Source organism: Octodon degus, unplaced genomic scaffold (genome assembly GCF_000260255.1).
Source record: "Octodon degus isolate 3935 unplaced genomic scaffold, OctDeg1.0 scaffold00004, whole genome shotgun sequence".
Taxonomy (NCBI): domain Eukaryota; kingdom Metazoa; phylum Chordata; class Mammalia; order Rodentia; family Octodontidae; genus Octodon; species Octodon degus.
This window is the reverse complement of record NW_004524580.1, coordinates 15,416,824-15,435,479: the sequence shown is the minus strand read 5'-3', so window position 1 is coordinate 15,435,479 and position 18,656 is coordinate 15,416,824. Positions and strand designations below refer to the sequence as shown.

Below are 18,656 nucleotides of genomic sequence, written 5' to 3'. Positions count from 1 at the left end.
TAGATGTCCTATCATCCTTAAGGTATCTTAAATAGTAAAGTGGAAATATTGTGCCAATATCGTAAAACGTTAGAAATAATGAAAAGCCACCACCTTAATCCACAATTAAAACATCCTGAGAAAGGATGTTTTCAATAAAAAGGAACTAGATAAGTTCAGAAAAGAACCTGGATAGCAGGCTGTATCGTAAAGGAGGAAGGTGGGGACCTGCAACAGGCACATCACACAGAAGTAGTCAACCAGTGAAAAAAGCTCTTAGGCATAGAAATAAACAATTTATGAATACAGAGAATTATACAGAATTAAAAAGACTAATTAAGTAGTCTTTTTATAGAGCTTGATGGTATCCCTTATGTTCCCACATCTTTTGTAATTATCTTTAACATCAAATTGCATTGTATGAAAATCAGGGAAAGAGGTTGCTCTTTAAAAAAAAAAACAGATGATGAGAAGAAAGACAGATCAGTGACAGGAAGAAAAATGATTTAAGTGTGACTGAGTATAGCCAAAAGGAGCACATTAGTTGAAAAATGGAATACGGGAATAGAATTGTTTGTGAATGGCAAATTGTATTTCCAACTCTGTACAGTGGGGCATTGAGACACTGTATCAAGTTTTTAGAGAGCCATGTGGGGATATTTTATTATAACATTTCAAATGAAAGTTTTTGCATGTGGAATTTAGCTGTGGGAAAGATCTTTCTTTGTATTTACTAACTAAAGGAGAAGATTAGAATAGTTAAATCAAATTGACAGAGAAGCACACAATTTCTTAAACAAGTAGAAACAATAGAGAATACAATGTAAAATCAAGAGAAAATGAAAAGAAGGATGAAAAGAAGAACAAGACTAATATGTTACATCTGAAAAATAAACAATTGCCATTAAGACTTGATGGCACAAAGATTAATTGAAGGAAGAGGAAAATTATAGAAGAGGGTTTGCTTCAAAAAGTTAGATTGCTCAAAACTCAGAACATTTGACATTAGAAGATGGTAGGAAAACACTTAAGTAATGGTGTAAGGACTACATTGTAGATGCGTAGGTTGACTCGTTCTTGCCTGACACGCATCCCCATCCTTGCACAATAGTAGCTCTATTTGTCACGTTCTAGTCACCAGGACCAAGTGCCTGGTGTCTACGATATAAAGCAACAGAGAGGTGTTTGGGCAGATAGCTTCAGTGGGTATTGTCTGTGGCAGGCTCTTTTCAAGCCAGAAACAGCTTGATGGTAGGTAGCCTTGGAGTAGGATAGATTTCACTTGATGGAAGCTGAGAAGCAGAGAGTAAGGAAGAGAGAGAGAGGAACAAGACACCCTCCCTGGCTCTGTCCCCAATTACTGGGCCTTTTACCTAGACTCTTCCTGTGAACACAAGACTTACAGAATACATTTTAGATATAAACCATTTTAGGTATAAACTTTCCTCCCCTGGTCTCTAACAGGCTCATGTCCATGTAGCCTATCTCTGAAAGTCATCAAATTCTTATAGTTCTAGGACTGCTGAAAAGTTCAAATTCAAAATTTCCCCTGGCATTCAAAGCACACATTTGGCGGTCAGCCCCTGTACAAATCAGAGCAAAAAGTAAACGCTTCCAGTAGGTACTCCCACAGGGTAAACATTCTTAATTCCAAAATGGAGGAGTAATGGAATAGAGTGACACTGAACCAAAAAAAGACCAAAACTCAGCAGGGAAAACATTCAATGTTTTAGGTATATGTCCACTAGATACAAGGTTATAGTGAGATGTGTGCTGTAAAAGGCAAGGCAGACCCACATCTATGTACATATTGGTCATAGCCTATAAGGGATTTTCTTGGGCTGGGTTTGGCTAGTGTTTATGGTTTTCCTTATTCCTGAAATCTCAAAATTTCTGCTGTCTCCACTGTACCTCATGTTTTACTTTTTTAAATTTCATATCTTGTCCTTTCAAGGCCAAACTGACTGGTTTCCCAGGTCTTCTTCTGAAATCTGGGTTGTAGTCTTCTTGATCCTACAGTGCTTGCATTTTTTATACCTCTGAAAGGCAGAACAATATGGACAACAGCAACTTTTGTTGCCCTGAACAGTAGCTGAGCCCCTTCAGATCGCTACTGCAGTGCATCTCAGTGTCTGGATTGCAGAACTCAGGGAAATCCGGCCATAAACCTGTGTTTCCCTGAATGATCAGACTGCCCTGAGGCTCCTTTCTCATAGAAAATTCTTTTAAATGGGTTTACTCTTTTCCATTTTTGAATCTGCAAAGGGTAAAGTCTTGTGAATTCCTAAGATGTCTTTAAGCCATCTATATGATTGTCCTCATTTGAAGTACTTGGCTAACTTTACATACCGATCTTTTCAGCAACCATTCTCTCCTTTGTACTAACTTTGAAGGCACTTCCTTTCTGGTGAGTCTGAAAGTTTTTCAAATCTTTCAGCTCTGTTCTTTGGTCCTAATTGTAGATGTACCTGAAAGCAGACAGCATCAGTCAAGGTACAGCCTGAGCGTTAGGATGGCTGCAACGTTTTCCTCCATCAAATCAGTTATACTCCTACCTTTAAATTCAGACTCATATCAAGACTTAGGACACAGGAATATATATATATATATTCCTTGGCAAAGTGGAACATGCATGGTTTCTAGTCCATTTTCTATTATAATCTTTGTTCTCATCTGAAACTTCATGAACCTTGCCTTTACTGTCCACATTCATATCATCATTTAGGTTTTCTGAGCTTTTCCTAGAATCTTTCTCCAAATTTGGCTTATAGCACTCCAGGGCTAGCTCACCTCTCTAAACCTTTGCAAACTCCTCTTGCAAAATAACTCCTAGATTCCTAGAAAACCATAATGTACATGAGTACCAGGATTGAGTCTGTTTGTGTTAACATCATATATTCTTCTCTTATTACAAGGCTTGATGCATATTTTTGCTTATTAGATATTTGGATAAGTAACACATGAAGGTGAGCTCTCTCATTTTTTTAAAGAAAAACTTCTGTGCTTATTACTCTTTTTTTCAAGTATCATATCTCTGTGAAAATTATTATTTGAGAATTTAAGTCCAAGTACCTCTCTGCTCCATAATATTTGGGTCAGGCTGTGCCCATGCAGTGCTCCACCAGCTCACCATGGCAGTGGGCCAGCACTGCACAGGATTCCCAGAACCAAGGCCAACCGAGCCGTTCTTTGACTAACTTCCATCTTCTTCCCCGAGTTAACCAGGAGCTTCCTCTGCTGATTTTCATGTCCATGCCAAGCTGTTTCCAATCAGCACCTGTTACAACACCATACCATGCATGCAAACTCCACCCCCAAGCCAGCCTGATAAATTCTCTGCTAGCCTGTTTTCCACTGAAGGTCTCCTGCTTCTCTTTGGAAGTCCTGCACCAAGCAATGAAGGATTTCTTTGCTTTTCTCCCTCTTGTCTTTCACTACAGAGGAAGCAATTTTGGTGCTGTGACTTGGATTGTTTGGGGATTCAGCTCTTTGGGTCCACTTCCGGTTTGAGCTTCCTCCCTCTTCCTTGCTCTCTGGGTTGTGCCTCTTTCATCTCTGCCTCTGCAGTAGCCAGCCTGCATCCAGTACAGTGCATCTCAGTCCTCACAGGTAAGCTTGACAGTGACTGGAAGTATGACTGCTGTGTCCATCAGAGAGCAGGTAACTCATCCAATTCCTTGCCCTCACAAGATATTTTACCACAGCTGCCAGATTCATCCCTAACTGACCTGCTCTTTCTAGCCACTGAAAAGAGCTGATGGGACTTGGGTCCACAGCTCCCTCTAGTTATCTTTGCCTGAGCCCATGTGTCACTGGACATCTCAGAGAAGGCACTGACTTTTCTTATTGACATGGGGACCACAGGTAGTTTTCTTCCGGATTTTTCAGACTGTTGCACTCAAGCTGAAGTTTCCATTGTGGGCAATGACACCCAATCTACACAACTCCTCCAGATAGGAACCCTCCCCTGCCAATTTCACAAAATTTTCTTCACTCTAGTTTTCTTGTCATCCCAACCTCTCCTGGACCCCTGTTAGGCAGGGATCTCCTCCAAAACCTCCACTACTCTTCTACCTTCTCTATTCCCACAGCACTCTCCTCCAGTCTCAACCTCTGCCACCACCAGTCCATCCCTTCCTCCTTCCCTGGTTGATCCCACAGTTTGGGACACATCTAGTCCCACTTATGTCACCCATGCTACCCCATGTACTAGTTTGCCTCAGGGATCCCTTGACTTTGCCCTGCATTCCCCAATATTCAGTAGCCCCCAAACACCAGTAGGGACTTAAAAACCCATAAATCAATGTCTCCCAGCCAATGGTTTTCTTAAAGCTGCACCTTTGCCTTACAATACTCCTATTCTTCCTGTCCTCAAACCTGATGGCTCCTACCATTTAGGTCAAGATTTCCTGGTTACCCGCAATGCAGTTGCACCAATCTACCTAGTGGAGCCAAATGTTTACACATTATTCTCTCATATTCCTCACTCCACTACCCACTTTATTGTCCCGGACCTCAAAGATACCTTCTTCACTATCTTACTTACATTGCAATTGTCAGGACCTCCTTTCTTCATATGGACTGAACTGGAAATCTTCAAGCCCCTACTGTTCACATGGATAGCCCTGCCCCAAGAATTCAGGGATGGTCCTCACTTCCTTCACCAGGCCCTGGCTACTGACCTGGCAACCCTCAGTCTCAAGCCTAGCGCTCCCCTCCATTTTATAGATGAAATTCTCTGTTTTCCTCCTCCTCTAGCCATACAACATACAGCTACCCTTCTCAATTTTCTCTCAGGTCATGGACATGAGGTTTTTCTTGCCAAAGCTCAAATAAATTCACCAAGGTTCAAATGCCTAGGACTTCTCCTCACTGGTACTAGTTGCTCAATCACCGCAGATCATTAAGTCCTCCTCTGTGACCTTCTGGTGCTTACTACAAAGAGACAAGTTCTATCTTTCCTTGGTTTAGCTAATTTCTTCTGCCTTTGGATTCCTAACTCTGTTTCCTGGGCTCAGCCTTTCTATAAAGTATTGAAGGGCCCCTTGTCAGAAGCTCCTCACCCTACTATTCATATAAATTCTTCCTTTCACAAGTTATAAGAGGCCCCCTTACAGGCCCACGCTTTCACTCTCCCAAACCCAAGCCAGCCCTTTACTCTATACCTTACCTCTCCAAACATAATGCAGTAGTTCTAGGACACAAAAAGACCTTCAATTTAAGCTAGACAACACATTATACAGATGCCCCCCCCCACTTCAGGCCCTTGCAGTGGCAGCTATACTAATGTAAAAGGCAAAAACAAAATCACTCTAGGACTATCAATCACAACACACCTCATTACCTTAAGGAGCTCATTTCACACAAGACACTCCCCACCCTAATGATTCCTTCCCACTTCCAGCAGGTCCATCTGGTGCTCATACAGGACCCACCCATCACTCTCTCTACTAGCAGTCCCCTTAACCTAGCCACCTTCCTACCCATCTCTGCAGAGGCCCCTCACCACAGTCTCTCAGGTGACCACTATCTCCTTTCCCCACATTACTAGCACTCTTCTCCCTACAGCTTCTGACATATGGCTTACAAATGGCAGCTCAGCCAACACAGAGATTCACAAAAGGCAGGATATGCCACAGTCTGCAGGTTTAGAGTAATAGAGGCAAGTCCATTGCCACCAGGGATATCTTCCAAAAGGCAGAACTTGTTGCTATCACATGGGCCTTCACACTAGTCGAGGACAAAATCATAAATGTCTATACTGACCCAAAGTACACAGTTAGTATCCTTCATTCCCATGCTTCCATCTGGCAAGTTAGAAGTCTAATCAGCCCTCAAGGAACTCCCATCATCAACGCACTGTTAATTCTCAAGCTCCTAGAAGCAGCATAACTTCCAAAGCAAGTAGTGGTCATTCACTGTAGAGGACACTGGACACCATGAGAGCCTATGTTCCAGGGCAAAACCTTTGTTGACACACAGGCCAAATTATCTGCACAACAGCCACACCCTTCTCATCTTTTCCTTCTTGTCCCAAACACCCTCCTCTAATTACTCCACAAACCAAACCATAGCCAAAACCCTCAGAGGTGGATTTTCCTTGGACCAAATCATCTCCTCCCAGATCATCAGGTCTTAACTATCATAACCAACTTACACAATTGCTTTCATGTGGGGACGCAAGCTCTATATAAACTTTTTTTTCTTTTTCTATTATAAATATTTGCTTGCTTCATTTTTATTTTTTTCCATAATTTTATTGAGAAACAAATAGCAGTGAGACAGTTTCAAACCAAATTGATAGGACAGTTTCAATAATTAACACATTGCATACATTCTTCCTAGTGCTTAATTGCTGTACAAGATGTGGACATGATATTCTATTTACAAACATCATTAGAACAAATCTCTCTATTCATTAAGAGAATGTAACTATCTATCCTAACCACTTTAAGTACACAGGTACAAAATGGACATTCATCTGTATCCCCTTTTTTTGTTAAGTTCCGTTATTTGAATATTATAGATGTGTTAACTCAGCAAAATATTCTAAAAGAGTACAGTAGCCCATAATAGTATTGAGTCTTCCTCTTGACTGGCAATGTCAGAAATTGTTGACCTGAGTTCCCTACAGCTCAACATAACAGCATGGCTTTACTTCTTATATTTCGTTTTTATACTTTTCTGCTAAGACTCAGGACATATGAGAACTTGTACTCTAACGTCATGTAACTGAGTAGTGTCCCAAATTTTCTGATCAAGGAGATTATGGGGCCAAAGAAGAAAGTGATCGATGATGTAGAGTGTGCCTAAGGGGAGTCACATGGAGAGAAAACATTCTCTCAGGCTTTCACAGAGAACACATTGGCCAAGCAATGGCCGTGACTCATCCACATGGTTGACACTGACAAAGGTTCTACAATCTGAGGTACAGGATCTCAGGATAAATCCTGAGGGGATTTCACTGACCTTATCAGACCCAAAAGCTACAACTCTTGTTGTATAGGTCCTGCTTTACCTCGATCTTAACTATCTAGCAGAAAAGTATAAAATCTATATAAACTTCTAATGCCAGTCACTATCCATCCATCCCCAAAAGCCGTTATTAACCAAAGTCGCCCAAGGTTGCCATCACTGTACCGAAGCCTCTGCTCAGGGCCATGTTCCTTCCCCTTGTTTTCTAACCACTGCCATCATGGACACTCTCCAGGCACAGACTGATAGGCAGGTTTTACATATATGCCTCATCATAAGACCTCTAAATACCTTCCTATCTTCCTTTGCTCTTTCTTGGGATGGTTGGAGACTGCAGACTCCACCACATGAGAGACGGCAAATATAGTTTGTAAAACTCTGATACAAGAGATTATGCCCTAATTTGGCTCACCCGATCTATCCAATCAGACAATGTACCAAGTTTATCTTGCAGATTACCCAGCATGTATACTCAAATCTAAACATCACTTGGCATACCATACTATCCACAGTCCTCTGAAAAAGTAGAAACAGTGAATGATCTTCTAAAAATGCACCTCACAAAACTTATTCTAGTGCTACACTTGTCCTGGCCTCAGCTCCTTCTGTTAGCCCTAACTAGACTCAGGGCATTTCCCAGGGCACCCACTTTTCTAAGTTCCTTTAAGCTCATTTATGATTGACCATTCCTGCCGCACAACTTTCATACCTCACAAACCTTCCTCCCATCACTATTTGTATCCCCATCCTCTCCTTCTTCCTATACCTTTGGAGACAAGATGCCAACCTCTGCCTCTCACAACCCGCTGGTAACTCTCAAGCAAAAACCACTATTACTGCTGGAGATTAAATGTACCTCAAATCTAAGCCTACAGGATTAATGTCTATGTAGACAGACTTTCGTCAGCTCATCTCACAACAGAAATGGTGGTCATGGTCACTGGAGTTCTTTCCTGGTTCCACATCATAGACTGAGCAGTGTTCCACTAATCTGGATACCCTTCATTCTCAGAGTAGGTATTGCACCTCCTATCCACCATCCTCCTCTGTCTCACTAAACATGCCAGAAAATTCCAGATTTCTTCAATCCAAGATATAAGCTTTCACCACCAATGAGCTTTGCATCCTGGCCAAAACCCTGGCAACAGCTTCCACGTGGACCTGACTCATCATTCTGCCAATCCCCCTACCATGAAGTTCCTGGTTTGGAAGAAGTAGATATATAGAAAGTCATCACCCCTTTTAACATAATATGGGAATGAGGGGTCTGCATCAATGCAGCCATCTGCTGGTTCTGTGAGTCAGCACTGTACAGTAATCCCAAAACCAATGATAGGGAGCTGCCCCTAGACTGACTCTCTATGAGTTTTCTTAACCTGGGTTAACTGTGAACTTCCTATTTTGATTTTCACATGTGGGCCAAGACTTTCCCAGTCAGCACCTGTTATAACACCTCATCACCCAAGCAAGCACCCTCCAACATAGTGAGGAACATTATTTGCTGGCCTGTCCACCCCCTCCTGCACCCACCTGAGAGTTTCCTGCTTCTCTTTGCCCCATCTTCCTTGCCAAACAATAAGAGATTTCTCTACTTTTCTGCCACTTCTCTTTTGAGCCAGCAGAAGAGACCTTATAATTTGCTGGTAGCTAGAACATGGAGTTCACCTCTTTAGATCCAAATCACTAAATACTCAACAATTTTTCTGTGACTTTTCTCTAGCTAGAACAAACAGTTAACATTGCAACATGGCATACATGTCTTAGTGATTTATCTTCTATTTAATTTTCTATATTTTCACGTGAGTCCCATCCATGGTGTAGGAAATCAAAACACATCACTCTAAAATGTGACTCATTTGCAGGATTATTTTCAATGCTTTATTCTGAGAAACAGTAGATATGGAAGAAGTTCTGAAATAGGTTATCCTTTCCTAAAGAAAATTTATATTTATTAGCGTGAGTGTGGTGGTGCACACTTGTAATCCCAGCACAAGAGAGGGTGATGTAGGGCAAGTGTCTTGAGCCTGGGATACATAGCAAGACTCTATCTCTAAAGTAAACAAGAAAAAAAAAGGAAAGAGAAAAAGAAGAAAAAATTTCCTTTGAAAAGTACTTCTCATTCATCCTGAAAGTGAACATTGACTCCAAATCCCCAGAGATGCTTATCAATGGAAACAGTGCTGGCTGAAGTCTGTACACAAAACCATATCCTTGTTTATTGAGCTTTCTCTGATCTTGGTCATAATTTGTCTCTGCCACTCTTTTCCTTACTTGTTGCTAGCTGAAGATGATATTTAGCTCAGAACCTGCATCATCTCTTTTGGAATAATTCATTGCTCTTTTATTTCATCTTATATAGAAGCTATGCCTATTAAGAAACTTCTGCTTATGTTTTCTTTTTTAATCTATTTTTCTGACAGAGGTTGAAGCTGAAATTTTAGAAGTGCAGAAGAAACTTATTTTTTTCCTCCTTAAAAATTCATCCTATTTGAACCCCCAGAAATCAACAGACACGTATTGTTTTCATTGGTTCCCTTCTTTATTTATTTTTGACTAAATTTTGTCCCTTCACTCTTGTTGGAAAATACTAAGTGATTTTTTAGGACTTACTTTAATATACTTCATTAAAACTTTCCTGACCTGACAAAATGAAAAGGTCATTTGAAATAAGTGACAAATGTTTAAATAAAAATTTTGTTACAGCAAAAGACACATTACCATTCATCTACCTCAAAATATTTCTTCTCTTTTAAACATACTGTTTCACCCTTATCAGTGGTTTTGGAAGCAGTCCTTGGAATCCTCTTTTGTAGTGTCTTTATGAAACATCATCAAAAGTTTATTTAATACTACTGCTGAGTGCCATACCAAAAAAAAAAAAAAGAAAGAAAGGAAGAAGAAAGAAAGAAAGAAAGAAAGAAAGAAAGAAAGAAAGAAAAAGGCAGGCTTATTAACATGCTATGTTGTACCCTCTGAACTTCATTCAAGTGAGTTAGTATCATGAAGCATCCAGCTTTTCCATAAAGTCAAAGCAACCATGAAAGGTAAGTGTTCTGATGTGATTCAGGATGTTGACCCTAAAACATTCACAAAGACTTCCAGAATTGCTTCAGAAAATGTCAAGAATGTTAAAATACGTGAGGTGTAAGTGAGGGCAAGAATTTTGAGAGGAACTACTGGCACTGTGTCTTTCCCTGTAACTATTTTTCAGTGCTTATATATTTGCCATTTTCTTCAGTCATATATTGTCTTTAGATGCTCATATATCTATAAATGTTAATTATGGATTTAAACTCAGAATCACTGGAATGAGACATTCAGCAGTATGATTTTATTTGAGCACCAGGTTTATTATTCAATTTCTTCATTTAAAAAGGAAAATACTGTTTCCGTGAGGAGTGAAGTGAAACAAAATATTCAGCAGGTGTCAGACAGTAATTCTCAGTAAGAATTATATTTTATTCTAGGCCTAGATGGTGACACTTTCAAACTATATTATTTATTAAAAAACAAATACAAACACAAAAAAGATAAATAAAAAATTCACATCTCCTGAGCCTTTTATTTATGGATATGTCTCATTCACATTGCTAGATCTCTAAATTCACAGACTGCTTTCAAAGAATATTTGCCTAATTATGTTGATTTATTTTAGTTTTGTTTTTATCCTAGAAATACTATACTTTACCCATCATCAAATTTATATTTAGCCAATTAGAAAGGTCACACATGTTTTGATAAATGGTTATCAAATTACAAAATGCAAGTCATTATTTTATTACATACCCATAGAGATAATTAAATCTTTATCCAAAAGGTCAATGTATTAGTTTTCCTGTCATTAGGGCACAATACTACATACCTAGGACTGAAAGGATTAATTTGACTCAGGCCTATTTGAAGTCACCTGGTTCCAAGACAGGGACATCATGGTTGAAGAGCATGTTGGAGCTAAGCTACTCACCCATGGTGACCAGGAAGCACAAAAGGGAAGGGACAAGGAAGCAGACATGGTACCCGAGGTTGTACCTGTAGGACTCACTCAGACACAACCAGGAATGTGCCGTATTCATTCCATGGGTTAATCATGTAGAAATCTTACTATTTCACATAAACATATGAATCTAAGGTGTGTTGGCCCCAAAGTTTTCTGCACTCTGTTGAATTTTGAGTATTTTCATATAGCTGATTGGCCTTAGGATACAGAGAAAGTGAAACTGTTGCCTGGAAGCTTCTACTTAAATGACTTAACTACTTACAGTAATGCTGCTATATTATCACAATTACAAAATATGTTGTGTAATGCATACAATCACCTTTAAATTTTCCTGTATCTTACCATAGACGCTACTTCTGTAAAGTCCTCTGATTTTTCCCACTTTTTTTTTTTTGTCCTTATCAAGAAATCCAGAAGTTCACAATTGGCCATGCTGTATGTCTTTTCCCACAGGCTTCTACCCAAGCCTAGGCCCTGACCATTTCCTCCAACTGATAATGGTACACAGAATGTTACCTAGGACAATGAAAGACACTAACCAGTCCCGAGACAAGTTCCTTAAACCTTCTTTCCTCTATACCTAACTCCTCTTGTAGACCTAACCTGGTAGAACATCTCTTAAAGAGTGCTACAGTCTTCTGTAGAAATAAATTTGTGTAATAAATACTCTGAATTGATCATTTTCTCTATAGAATCTCAACAGGCCTGTCTCTGGATATTTTAGGGTACCACTTTATGAGAACCTGGCTTGGGGGAAAGTCCAGTCATGGCTCAGCCAGGATACAAGACTGCAAGTTATTTTGTGTATCTGCAATTAATGATGGCATGCCTGTGAAAAATCATTTTCTCCTATTCAATGAATGTTACTTGCTTAACAAAAGTCATTGTTCATTATTTTGATTTGTCCTCTGTTCAAGCCTCAGGAGTAAATGAGCACAGGTGAGGATCTGGAAAACATGGGCACAAAACTGCACACTGGGGTTTCTGTGAGCACCAACCTGACTGAATATAAGTGTGTATTTGTATTTGAGATGTGGATCACTCTTCACTAGAGGTTAGTGCTTAAAATGTGGATGTGAAAAGGTCAGCACTTTTATCCATTAAGCCATCAAACTTTTTTTTAATAATAAGAGTAGAGGAAAGGTTTTAACTTGAATCACAAATGTAAAGTTCAGCAGAACAATCATATCTCAAATTCAAAGAAAAAGGTGAAAATACCTTTGTCATTTTCTGTATTGGAATCTAGTGGACTAAATGTCAGAACAAAATGACAGAGTATCAAAGCTTGAATCATGCTCCCGAAAGCTACAATATATGACAATTTTTCAACTTTCTGAGTTTAAAATATATTCATAAATAGGATGCACAGTTGGAATCTGACTTATTTAAGACTGATGTGAATCTTCATTTATAGGACATGTTTATTTCTAATTATATTCAAGTATTTCAGTGCTATTGTATGGCATGTCACACGCTGAAGAAGTCAAGCAGCTGTTGTGGCTGCTACCTAAGCTGTGTGTAATTGCACTCTTGAAATGATGAGAGTGAAAAACAAGATTTGATTTAATTGTTCTCATGAAGTACTGTTGTACGGAACACTTACAGTTTATATAGATATTCATAGATCTTTCATGAAATTGCAGCATGTAAATATTTCCTAAGATATTACTAAGCTATTATATTCATTATTTTCCTCCTGAGTGACAAAAACTGGCTTCTCTTTATTGCCTTTTATCCTTCTGCAATATTGCTTTATTAAATTTAAAATATTGATATAACAAGAAGAGGCAAAATGAAACTAGATATTTTTTCCTGAGACAATATCTCCCATATGTTGCAAGATTGTTTATATTTTCTTAAAAGAACAATAGATTTTCACAATTGCATGACTTTAGGAAATAGAGAATTCCAGCTAACAGCAAACAAAATACTTAAATTGAACAATAACAAGAATTCATTTCTCTTGCCTAATGAAATGATTTGGGAATCAAAAGAGAAACATACTTTGCCATTATATCCACCATATATTTCTGGTTCTGAATATGGTTCACCTTGGATGCTGATTTCTAAGAAAACATATAAAGCTGTTCTAAGGTTTTAAGAGTTGAATTATTTATGTTACAGTCTTCTCCAGCTGGAATAGCAAAATATCACAAACTGGATGTCTTATAAAAAACAAAATTTATTTACATAATTCTAGAGATTGGAAGTCAAGATCAAGGTCCTGGTAGATTCAGCAACTGCTGAAAGCCATGTTGGGGGTCACAGACTTTACCTTCCTAATTCTTCATGTGGTGGAAAGAAGTTCCTACTGTCTTATCACAATCTGTATGTATGATATTTAACTTTACAGGTCTTATAAATGAGTGCATCTGATGCCAGTAGAATTATGATGCTGGAAAAATAAAAGGAGTTGAGAGAGAAGTAGAAAAAATAGAATTGAAATAGGTAAAGTGCATGTACCAATTCCCTATAATGAATACAATCATCATGTAATAGAAACATGTACAAGTTTAAAAAATGTCTAATATTGATTCATGCTCTTGAGCTTGATCAGCCCTTGAAAGTTCCATGTCTTTATATTTTTACCTTGTCTTGTGGCTTTTCAATATTATAATTTGGAGGCAATAGCAACACTTACATCATAAGTGGTTCTCCCATAAATCCAGATTGAAGTGTTAATCCCCATAACTGTGAATGCAAGTTTATTGTAAAATAGTATCTTTACAGAAATAACTCTAGTTAAGATGTATTAACTACAACAGACTTTAGTACAATAATGAGTGGCAACTTCTGGGAAGTTGGCGGAATGGTGAACAACACAGGAAGAGTCTTTTCAAGATTTGGTGTCTAAACACTAGAATAACGCAATGTGAGGAAGAGAATGAATGATGTGGTCTCTGGGACTCTGAAGGAACTGAAGTGCAAATTGAAACCCACAGAGAGAGCAAAGAAAGAATGTTTGAGGAGGAGTTGGAGGCAGGCACCGTTTTCTCTCTGATCAGGAACTCACTGCATAGAAGAACTGGCTTTAGCTTGCAGACACATGGTAGATACTGCTGACCCCAGAAACTGGTGAGCTCAGAGCCTCCACTGAGAAGTGCACACATGGAGAGGTGTGGTAGATGTAGTGAGCTGCAGTAGCTGGTGAGATCTCCCAGGTGGACATTGGGGAAGAGAGGGAACTTGCCCAGGAGCCAGGTTGGAAAGGGGCTAACTGAGCTCAGGACTTTGAGTGGCCGCTGGCTTCATATAGTGGCTCCCAACGGAGTTCAAACCCTAAGGGGACACAGGTACTGGTGTGGGCTGGGCTGGTCTGTTTCCAGCCTGGCAGCAAGAGGCCAGCCTGATCTTCAGTTGAAATAGGCATGGAAGCTTGGTGGGATTATCTTCTATGGAGCTGCTGGTGACTTGCTGGGATTGATTGATGAATCTGGACTCAGCCCAGGTCTACTCGTGGCAATGGAGATACACCTTGGAGTGGACTCCTCCCAACCACAATTATTTACTTTCTTGCTTGTTTTTGTTTGTTCTTTCCTCATTATTTGTTCTTGGTTTTTTGAGTGTGAACATTGTTTTTAGCTTTCTTTTTTGTTCTGTTCTTGGTTTTATGACTCCCTTATCTCTTTCCTTCCTGACTTCTGTACCAGTTTCCCAAAGTTTGTAAGATCCTCATTTGTATCCCAGCCTTGCTTTTAATCTCTTCCTTTGTTTCTATTTCTCTATTTTTCCCCTCCTACCCTTTTAAATTTTCTCTCCAGAGTGTAAAACTGCTATATTGAGGGCTTATTTACTGCATACAATTTTCTGGTTCATTTTAGGATTTTTTCTATAACTACATATTTAGTTCATATGATAAAGCTGGAAATTAATACTTACCTCAGTTTGTCCTTTTCTAATCTGTGTTATTGCAAACATGCTACTGTTATTGTTAACATGGTATTCTTATTTTTGAGTGTACTACTTCAGATAGGGTGCATAATTATTTGGGCTGTTGTTTTTTCTGGCATACCAAAATTGAGATGGTTGAAGGATTATAAAAAATACAACAGTTCAGTTACAAAAAAACAGAAGCTGGACAAGTAGACAGAAAATTTTCATCTCCTATGAATTGAAGAGGTATGATCTCATAATAGACTATAAATCCAGAACCCAACAGTATCTGAAAGGTATGTCTAAAACCACTCATTTCCTGGAGGTTCTAAATTCTATCAATAAAGCTACTTACCATAGGCAATTTATAATCATCAAACAGAAATTAAGCCAAAATAATAAAAAACTAAGAAGACACTTAAACAAGACACAACCCCAGACTTCCAGCTCACCTAAGGCAAAGCAGGGACAATGGAATGGAACAATCTGAAAGTCACCCACACAGACTCTCTGAAGTAGTTAAAAGCAAACCACATTTACAAGGCTCTGGAAGCAATTGAATCAGAAATAGTTTCTCGATAAATCCAGAGATGGCAACCATAATAAAAGATATGCTAGGGCCAGGGAGATGGCTCAGTGGAATAAGTGCTTCCCTGGCAAGTGCAAGGGCCCTAGTTCTAATCCCTGGTTCCACCAAAAAAAAAAAAAAAAGAAAGAAAAAAGAAAAAGATAGGCTTGATGACTCTTGAACAATGTACTCACTTCATCAGCACATAAACTAAAACATCTCTAGAAAAAATACGGATTTAAAAAAGTAGAAGCACTTAGGAAAATGATAGAAATCATGGATGCCAACATAGTGAAAAAGTGGAATGCATAAAACAGATTCAAATATATACCAAGAGGTGCTGGGATATAGCTTAGTGATACAGCTCTTGCTTAACAAGTCCTGAGTCCAACTTAGATTCCCAGTATCAAAAATAAAGAAATAAAAAGTAAAACATACCCAGAAGATTAGATATTTCATTGAGAGTGCATGCAGCAAAATGAGTCAGTGTGAGGAAAGGGTCTTACCTGTAAAGACAGATTAGTGATCAGGAAAAGAAAGATTTCTTAAAATAGTAAAGGACCTTGAGAAATCAATCCAGCAGGTAATAGATGGTGGAATGAAGACTGACACAAGATTGATGAGAGTTGATAAAATAGCAGGAGAGAGTGCAAATAAGATAAAGTATTCAAAATTTTCATGGCAGATAACTTCTCTGGCTGTGAAAAAGAATTTAGTTTACAGATAAGTGAGGCATATATAGTTCCAATTGCTCATGATCTAAACATCTAAACAAGACACATAATAACAGTTAAGATTCCAGAGATTTAACACAAGAATAGAAAGCCTTCAACAAAAAATAAAAGCTGTAAGAGAAAAGAGAAAAAAAATCTGACAAAGGAAACCATCAGAATCATGGCAGTCTTTTGAACACAAACCTCAAGTTAAGGAAAATTAACTTGGAAAAGTTACTTCAACTCTAAAAGAAAACAATGTCCAACTCAGATTATCTTTTAAAATTATGGAGAAATGAGATACTACTATAATGAAGAATACCTGGAGAAACTGATGAACACAAATCAGCTTTCAAAATTTTTTTGTAGGACAAATCAGAATGAGGATGATACACCATGACCAAGTGGCATTCATCCCAGGGATACAGAGACGGTTCATCATTTGCAACTCAGTAAATGTAAGAGTCCATATTAACAGAGATAAGGAGAAAAAGTATATGGTTAGTTCAGCAGATGCAGAAAAATCATTTGACAAATTCTAACACTTTTTCGTGAGAAAACAACACTACAGAAAATTGGAAGAGGTGGCCATAATCTTGTAAAACAATCTGTGACAAACCTACAGACATCATACCGAATGGACAAAAAATGAATATTTTATTTCTAATGTCAGGGATAAGACAAGGATGTCTACCATCATCACCCCTATCCAATATACTTCTAAAACATTAGCCAGATCAATTAGAGAATAGGAAGAAAAGGAATGAGAGGAAAGAAATTAAATTATTATTTCAGGATGACATGTTGCTCTACATACTAGATTACAAAAACTCCACCAAAAAGTTTCTAAATTTAATAACCAAATTAAGTAGTGTACTTGGATATAAAATCAATGCTGAGAAATCAGTGGCCTCTGTACATGAATAACAACCTTACTGAGTGAGAAATTAGAGAAACAACACCTTTCACACTAGCATCCTAAAAGTGAATTACCTAGGAGTCAACCTAATAAAGTAAGGAAAAGACCTCTACACTGAAAGCTGTAGTAGTCTACAAAAAAGAGATGAAAGAGGCTATCAGAAAATGGAAAGATATCCTTTGGTCCCTGGGTAACTTGAATCAAATAGTGAAAATTACCATATTTTCAAACTTGCTATTCATATTTTATGCAATCTCAATCAAAATTCCAATAGCATTATCTTGCAGAATTAGAGAAAACAAGCTCAGTGCAATAAGTGCCTGCATGGCAAGTGCATAGTCCAGAGTTGGATCCCAAACTATAGTACCAAAAAATAACATAAAGTATAGTAAGAGCAGACCTAATTTTGTGTTCTTACTACAATATTTTTTTAAAAATTAAAAAAAAAACAGCTCAGAGGATTAAAGCACCTGCAAACAGGCTCAGGGGCCAGGGGTTCTATTCCCAGGCCTGCTGTGCTGGTCTCACCCCCGGGGCAAGCTGAGATGGTGAATGAAACTGGGTGTGGTGGCACGTGCCTGTAGTCACAGCACTTGGGGGGCTGTAAACAGGAGAATCACTATGAGTCTGATCTAGTGGTGAGACCCTGAACACCATGTAGACCCTTCCCTAAAATACAGAAAAAATAAAACTTAAAAAAAATATAGAAAACAATCATAAAATGTATTTGGAATTGAAAGAGACCTTGAATAGCAAAACAATTCTGGGCAACAAAGGCAAGGCAAAGGGCAACATAATATCCAGTTTGAAATTATACTATGAAGGCGCAGTGATTAAAAAGAGCATGGTACTGGAAATAAAAAAGATGAATGGATCAATGGAACAGATTGGAAAGTGCAGAAACAACTCCAGATAAACTTAGACAACTTAAAGGCAGTACATGTAGTTGGTAACTTGGAGCTGATGGGTTCAATTCAACTGGGTTCCCTTCCTGGCTATGGAGTAGGTGAATGAGCTGAAGGAGAAGGGCAATAGGGCCCTGAGTGCTGGGAATGTTGATGATGCCTTACAGTGCTACTCTGAAGCAATTAAGCTGGACCCCTATAACATGTGCTCTGTAGTAATCGCTCTCTGCAGCCTATGCCAAAAAAGGAGACTACCAGAGGCTTGTAAGGATGGCTGCCAAACTGTTGACCTGAAGCCTGACTGGGACAAGGGCTATTTGAGAAAAGCATCAACTCTTGAGTTCTTAAACAGATATGAAAAAGGCAAACAAAACTGTGAAGAGGGTTTAAAACATGAAGCGAGTAGCCCCCAACTCAAAGAGGGTTTACAGAATATGGAGGCCTGGTTGGCAGAGAGGAAATTCATGAATGCTTTCAACATGCCCGACTTGTATCAGAAACTGGAGAATGATCTCAAGACAAGGACACTGCTCAGTGACCCTACCTACTGGGGGCTGATTGAGCAACTGTGAAAGAAGTCATCTGACTTGGGCATAAAAGTACAAGACCCTCGGATTATGACAGCACTCAGTGTCCTGCTTGGGGTTGATCTGGGTAGCACGGATGAAGAGGAAGAGGCTGCAATTCCTCCTCCTCCTCTTCCTCCTCCTCCTCCTCCTCCTCCTCC

At 38.9% G+C, this 18,656-nt stretch overlaps 1 pseudogene; it reads left to right on the top strand.

Annotated features, from left to right (window-relative positions):
• The first annotated feature begins 18,021 nt into the window (after positions 1–18,021).
• The window catches only part of LOC101567799, a 1,747-nt pseudogene continuing 1,112 nt past the window's right edge, over positions 18,022–18,656 (top strand).